Source organism: Pipistrellus kuhlii, unplaced genomic scaffold, assembly GCF_014108245.1.
Source record: "Pipistrellus kuhlii isolate mPipKuh1 unplaced genomic scaffold, mPipKuh1.p scaffold_m20_p_3, whole genome shotgun sequence".
Classification (NCBI taxonomy): Eukaryota; Metazoa; Chordata; class Mammalia; order Chiroptera; family Vespertilionidae; genus Pipistrellus; species Pipistrellus kuhlii.
In genome coordinates, this window is record NW_023425529.1 from 143,195,947 (window position 1) to 143,203,162 (window position 7,216).

Genomic DNA, 7,216 nt, shown 5'->3' on the forward strand with positions numbered 1-7,216 from the left:
GACATACCTGTTTTCTTGCTTTTCATTTCCTTTGAAAGTCCCACAGGAATCATAAACAAATAATGCTTACAAAACAGTCATGGTCATGTTCTTTAATATAGGCTGCACTTTTATTTCCTCATTTTTTAGATACCCAAAGAAGAAACCAGTGTGACCTTTATAGATATTTCATTTTATACATTATTCTATTTTTAATACACTATTTCTTGATAATTTCAACTACGATTGTATTATTTTATCCTTTAATTTTTTTGGGGGTATTTAACAGTTTATTATTACTTATGTCATTTTAAAAACATGGTCCATTAAATCATGTTGAAATAAGTATGCAAAAATTTTTACAAACAAAACATATTGCAAATATTATTAAGGATAAAGATTAACTGGAATTCTGGATTTTTCAGTCATTTCCTTATTATGCTATGGCAGTCAAGTAATCAATAACTTCAGTTGGAGTAAGCCTCCTACATCCAGCTTCTTGGCAGATTCCAACTTCTGTTATATTCTGTCATTCACACTTCAGAGCTTTTCTTTAGGGTTTATGTGGCTGTATTAATAGCATCTTCAAGTCTGACCTTTGTTTTAGCTCTTCTCAAGGAACGTTTTCCCATTCACATAGTTCTGACCTGCTGCTGTGGCAACTACTGACCAGGCAACGTAAGCTCCAGATGGATCTGACTGAAGAAAAATAAAATAAAATGGTGGCTCCTCATCCCAACCACACATCAGTAAAGCAACTCCCAATGGACAAACAACACCTGGCTGGGTATATAGTCTTGCTTCACAGAAACTACTCTCTATCCCAGCTGAGCTGTGGGAATGGGCTCTTGGTAAACAAGCTAATATTGCTCAGCTCGTTTTCCAGCTCTGTGCACAAGCACTCTGAAGTGGGTCCATGCCACTATGCACCAAGCCTGGATGTTTATGTGCACATCTCTCATCACACAAAATGGATTTCTGTTCCTTCTGAGGTGCTAATACCACCTCATTTACAGCTTTGATTCGCTCTGAAGGGGCTCCTCCAGCGACAGCAGCCGAAGCATACACAGTCTGGACTAATTCACCAGACAGGCTGAATGCAGTCAAAGAAGGGCCATAAACTCGCTCTGACATCTTTGCCGGAGAGCCAGAGCACGCTGACACACCTGCACCCTGCAGCCGGCTTCTTTATCTCTTAAATCTTGCTTCCCCAGCCAGACTTGCCACACGTGACTGCGTTTACTTTACTTCAGAGAGCCTGTATAAAATGTCAATCCAAACACACCAGTTATTTTAAAACCATTCAAAGTAACCTGAAGAGATTTTCTTCCTCAGGCATATCCCCCCTAAAACCCATTATTTTTATTGCAATTAAATTAAATTTTTTTTTTTGTATTCTGCCAATCGGATATTATAAATTCCTTATGTGCAACAAAGCATTTAGTTTTAAATGCAATTCTTCTGGGCTACTGAAATATGAGGGGCACTTCCCTTGTAATACCACCACTTAAAGATAGCAGTGCAAGTTGGGAAAACTGTGATATACGTGTTAAATAAATGGAACTACTTGACATAAAAATAATTATTGATGACTTTATTGTTTTACTTATTAAGGCTATCGTTATTTTTTTTAAAAATATATTTTATTGATTTTTTTTTACAGACAGGAAGGGAGAGGGATAGAGTTAGAAACATTGATGAGAGAGAAACATCGATCAGCTGCCTCTTGCACACCCCCTACTGGGCACACCCCACAACCAAGGTACATGCCCTTGACTGGAATTGAACCTGGGACCCTTCAGTCCACTGAAGGCTATCGTTATTTTTATGTAGCTTAAAAATCATGTTTTATGTCACTGTTAGCGATTAAAACCCCAGTTCTTTCTCACGGCTTGTAATTTTTACATAAAGTAAATTGAAATACTTCTCCTGCACACATTGATCACTCAGTCTCAGTGATCACCTTTTTAAATGATCACTTCCCGGTTTGTTTCAGCCAGATGGAAAACTCCAGAACTGCTCAGCCATTCCCACATAACAGTGCTTCATGCTTACCTAACAGACACATCATAGTCTGATTGCTCCAAGCTCATCTCATCATCTTCCCACAGAAATTTTTCCTACCGAGTTTTTAAGTTCATGATGAAGCATGCTATCTTATCTAAACCAGAAGTCTAAGCATTGACTTAAACAATATTATCAAAACAACTGTCTAACTGAATTTTCTTTCCCTAAAACTCATTATTTGCATTGTAATTAAATTGACTTTTGTATTCTGAAAATCTGATAATTTCCTTGCTTAAAACAAAACAGTCATTGGTCATCAGATACATACTAACAGTACAATTGCTATATTATTTTATGGAACCAGACTAACTCACAATCAGGTTCTAGGTCCTGTATTTGTGTGATTTTGGAAAAAATTACTTACCATCTAGTATCCACCATCTAGTTTGCTCATATCTGAAAGGAAATGAAAATACAAAAACAATCAAAATGTAAAATATTTGTAAATTCATACAAATAAATGCTAGGGGAAAAGTGGTCTGTATAGTAGTGGCCTGTGTTACAGTATCATTTTTCAGTGGAACAGGTTAGTATCATTTCTCTGTTATCATCAAATATATCAGCTATCTGTCTTAAATGAGCTTAGAAAAAGAATAACTTCCTTTATATACGGTGTTATATACTGTGACATACTGAAAGGCACAGCTCAAAAATATTATTAGGAAGATGAAATGAGATAGTGCATGTGAAATTCCTATTCAGGCAGTGAGGTAGCTTCCTGCTGTGTCATGAATATGAACAAGCATGTCAAACTCAAAGACTAACACAGGGCAAATAAACAAGGCTTACGTTTATGTGGGCCTCAAAACAACAACAACAAAAGCTTCAATTTTCATAGAAACAGAAGTTTATTTCTGTAGAGACATACAGAATACAAAGGGCTGAAATAAATGAGTAATCTTTAACATAAAATAATAGAACATTTTAATAAAAATTAATATTTTTCCCTTAAATATTAACTTACAAGACACTGAATTACTGCACAAATTAATAATGCAAATAATCCTATTTTTCTTGTTCTCTGAAAGCGAGATATATCCTGTTGTGCACACCAAACAAGTCTGTCCAAGACTAAGGATGTGGCAATCGGCTGCTAAAATATTTGCTGCTGGTATTAGTGGAGAGAAATGGTGCGCCTGTGTGTAAGGCGTGTAAGGGAAATGAATGCAACACGATTATAGTAATCAGTCATTAGCAAACATAGTTTGTTATTAATAATTATGTATAACAGGATATTGTAAAACTTAAGTTACAAAATTTTACTAAAACGTTTCTTACATACTGTTTTATTGGCTGTGCCACAAAACTATTCCATGTGTGCTGCATGTGGCCTGGGGGCTGTGAGTTTGACATGCTTGAATATGAACTTTAAAGACAGAACTTTGTTTTAATTGTTGCCAGGCCTGTGAGTCTGGGCTATTAGCTAATCTTTTGAATCACTATATACTCATCAGTAAAATAGGACTAAAATATTTTCTAATTAATCAGATAATATGTGTAATATGTCAATTACCAGGGCAAATGCTATTGGAATATACTAGTATATACTTTCACGTTGAAAAAAAAAATACACAAAAGATAAGTCAGAAAAATATTTGTATTGCTATTCACCAATGCAAAATAAGTGTCTCCTGTATCCAGTGAAGCAAATCAAAGCTATTTCCTTAGGTAATAATGTTTTTGTAAGATGAAATTTACATACTTTGGATATGAAGGGAAATTATGGTCTGTTTAAAATTTAGAATAAATTAAAATATACTTATTAAAAATAGCCTAATTAAAATTGTCTAAAGGAGAAGCATGTGTCAATATTATTTTAATATTACGTTTTATTCTGGCTTTTATGAACTTAGTCTACTGGGATGAAAGCCTTCATTCCTATAATAAGTATTGAGCTTGATCTTTTTTTCTTGGTTCTACATATTAAGTGTACAATAACTAGAACATTTCTCGCATCACATAAAGATCACTGTAAATTAGTTTTTCAAAGTTCAATGTGTTGGAAAGTACTTCTCACCAAATAAAATATAATAAAATAAATCTGGCCATAACCTATTCCTCTCAGCCTTTTTTTTTTTTCTTTCTTAAGAAGAAAAGCTATCGGAGAACTTTAGTACTTCATTTAAAACTGAAATTGTGTGCTAAATTGATTTCTAGGCACTAAGTCAAAATTCTTTTAGATATAAATTATATGGAAAACCTAAGAGCTTTCTTGAAAACCATGCCATTATTCTAAGCACTTTTTATAAAGGAAAGCTTGTGATTCATACAGGAAAGTTAACTCTCCTTGACAATTTAATTGTCTTGATAGTCCAATGTGTCTAATAATCCTCAAGCATATGTTTGAATTATGAATAATTTAAGTTGCTCAACAAATCAAGATTTATGTATAATCATTAATAGCATAGTATTTATAAGCAATTAAATAATTTAACACACTATGATGATGGAGTCACAAATCAAGACTTTTTTTTTCAATCATCACCCAAAGATATGTTTTACTGATTTTTTAGCGAGAAGAGGAGGGAAGGAGAGAGTGAAATTGAGAGAGAGAGAGAAATATTAATGTATGACAGAAACATTGATGCATGGCCTCCTGTATGCGCCCCCACTAGGGATCAAACCCAGAACCTAGGCATGTGCTCTGGCCGGGAACTGAACCAGTCACCCGTGTGGTTCAGTTGTTCAGAGAATCTTCAGCGTGCATACTTGCTTGCACAAATCTGTACTATGTTTGTGCATTGGTCAGGCTCAGTTAATTCTATGTTTGGATATTGGGTAGTTCTTTAATTTGGGATGTCCCAAATCATTGAGTGATAACCTTAATACTAGCTTAGTTATGAAAAAGGCAAAGGGGGGAATAAATGGTGATAGAAGAGGGTATAATATACAAATGACATCCTTTCTACTAAAAGAGTAATATGCAAATTGACCATCACTCCAACACACAAGATGGCGACCCCCAGGTGGTCAAAGATGGCTGTCCCAGAACAGTGTGGAGTTTCCTCAAAAAACTGAAAATGGAACTCCCATTTGACCCAGTAATCCCACTTCTAGGAATATATCCCAAGAAACTAGAAACACCAATCAGAAAGGATATATGCACCCCTATGTTCATAGCAGCACAATCTACAATAGCCAGAATTTGGAAACAGCCTAGGTGCCCGTCAGCAGATGATTGGATCCAAAAACCATGGTACATCTACACAATGGAATACTATGCTGCCATAAAAAAGAAGGAATTCTCATCATTTGCAGCAACCTGGATGGAATTGGAGAACATCATGCTGAGTGAAATAAGCCAATCAATGAAAGAGAAACACCACATGACCTCACTCATTTGTGGATAATAAAGAGCATTATAAACTGATGAACCAAAAGATAGATATAGAGACAGTATATCAACAAGTAGACTGTCAAATTACAGCGGGGAGGGGAGGAAGATCTGGGGGAGATAATAGATCAACCGAAGGACTTGTATACATGCATATAAGTACAACCAATGGACACAAAACTCTGGGGAGGGAGGGGATGTATGGGAGGGAGGGAGGGAGGGGGGCAAAAAAAAATCAATAAAATATATATAAAAAATAAAAATAAAATAAAAAATTAAAAAAAATTAAAACACTCAACAAGCTGTGAGGATCAGGCACCATCATACACTGCTGATGAGATATGATAGTAGCAATGTTTATGAAAGGCAAAATAAAGTTGAAATAAATTGTAAACTTTAACCCCCCCCCCCCAAAAAAAAAGATGGCTGTCCCAATGTGGACATAAGATGGCCACTGCAAGATGGCCAGCAGGGGAGGGCAGTTGTGGGTAATGAGGCCAGCAGGGGGGGCAGTTAGGGGTAACCAGGCTAGTAGAGTAGGACAGTTGGGAGTGACCAGGCCTGCATGGGAGGATAGTTGGGGGGACCCAGGCCTGAAGGAGAGGGCAGTTTGGGGGAATCAGACCTGCAGGGGAGGGCAGTTGGGGGTGGCCAGGCCTGCAAGGGAGGGCAGTTGGGGGCAAGCAGGCTGGCAAGGGAGCAGTTAGGCATCTATCAGGCTGGCAAGGTAGTGGCTAGGGATCATCAGGCTGGAAGGCAGAAGTGGTTAGGCGCAATTAGGCAGGCTGGCAAGCGAGCGGTTGGGAGTCAGCAGTCCTGGATTGTGAGAGGGATGTCCCAGATTGGAGAGGGTGCATGCTGGGCTGAGGGACACACACACACACACACACACACACCCTCATGCACGAATTTTGTGCACTGGCCTTTAGTATTGTAGAATTATATACATTAAACGCATATAATTTTAACCAATGTTACCCCCAATAAATTCAATTAAAAATAAATAAATGAAAAAGAAAGGCTCTTGAAAAGAAATGCTTCAAATAATTGAATTTTGAATTAATGTACAGAAATACGTGTACATTGATTCAAACATTTTGGGGATATAGAAGTGTGGGCTTTAGAGCATTAGGTGACAACATCCAGCAATTCCCAACATCCCACACATTTCCTTAGCAATTTATTATTTATTTTTTTTAAATGATTTATTTTTTTACAGAGAGGAAGAGAGAGGGATAGAGTTAGAGACATCGATGGGAGAGAATCATCGATCAGCTGCCTCTTGCACACCCCCCACTGGGGATATGCCCGCAACCAAGGTACATGCCCTCGACCAGAATTGAACCTGAGACCCCTCAGTCTGCAGGCCGACTCTCTATCCACTGAGCCAAACCAGTTTCGGCTTCCTTAGCTATTTAATATGAACAGACAGAAGCTATAAATTGAGAAGGAGAATAAAGATGGAAGCTTGGAGAGAGATAAGAATAAAAATGGGATGTATTTAAAAGAATTTCTGTCTGAATATGTGGCTAAGTTTGTTAGGAAAGCATTCTGTAAATTTTATATGTGCTTACAAATAATCTGGAGATCTCTCTAAAATGTAAATCCTGACTCGGTAGGTCTGGACACAGCTTGAGCTACATTTATAACAGGCTTTGAAAAAATATCAATATAACTGGTCTCTAGGCCACACTTTTTGAGAGTAACTGTGATGATGATAATAGAGCATCCCTATGGCAACATTACCTTTTTTGCTTTTTGGGTCAATGGGAAGTTATTAGTGGCAACATCATGGCTATAGACAGTGGCCTTGCCCCATTATTGACAATAACACCC

At 37.0% G+C, this 7,216-nt stretch overlaps 1 pseudogene; it reads right to left on the reverse strand.

Moving 5' to 3' along the window:
- Positions 1–415: 415 nt before the first annotated feature.
- On the reverse strand, positions 416–1,113 carry LOC118729369 (annotated as a pseudogene).
- Between the last annotated feature and the right edge of the window lie 6,103 nt (positions 1,114–7,216).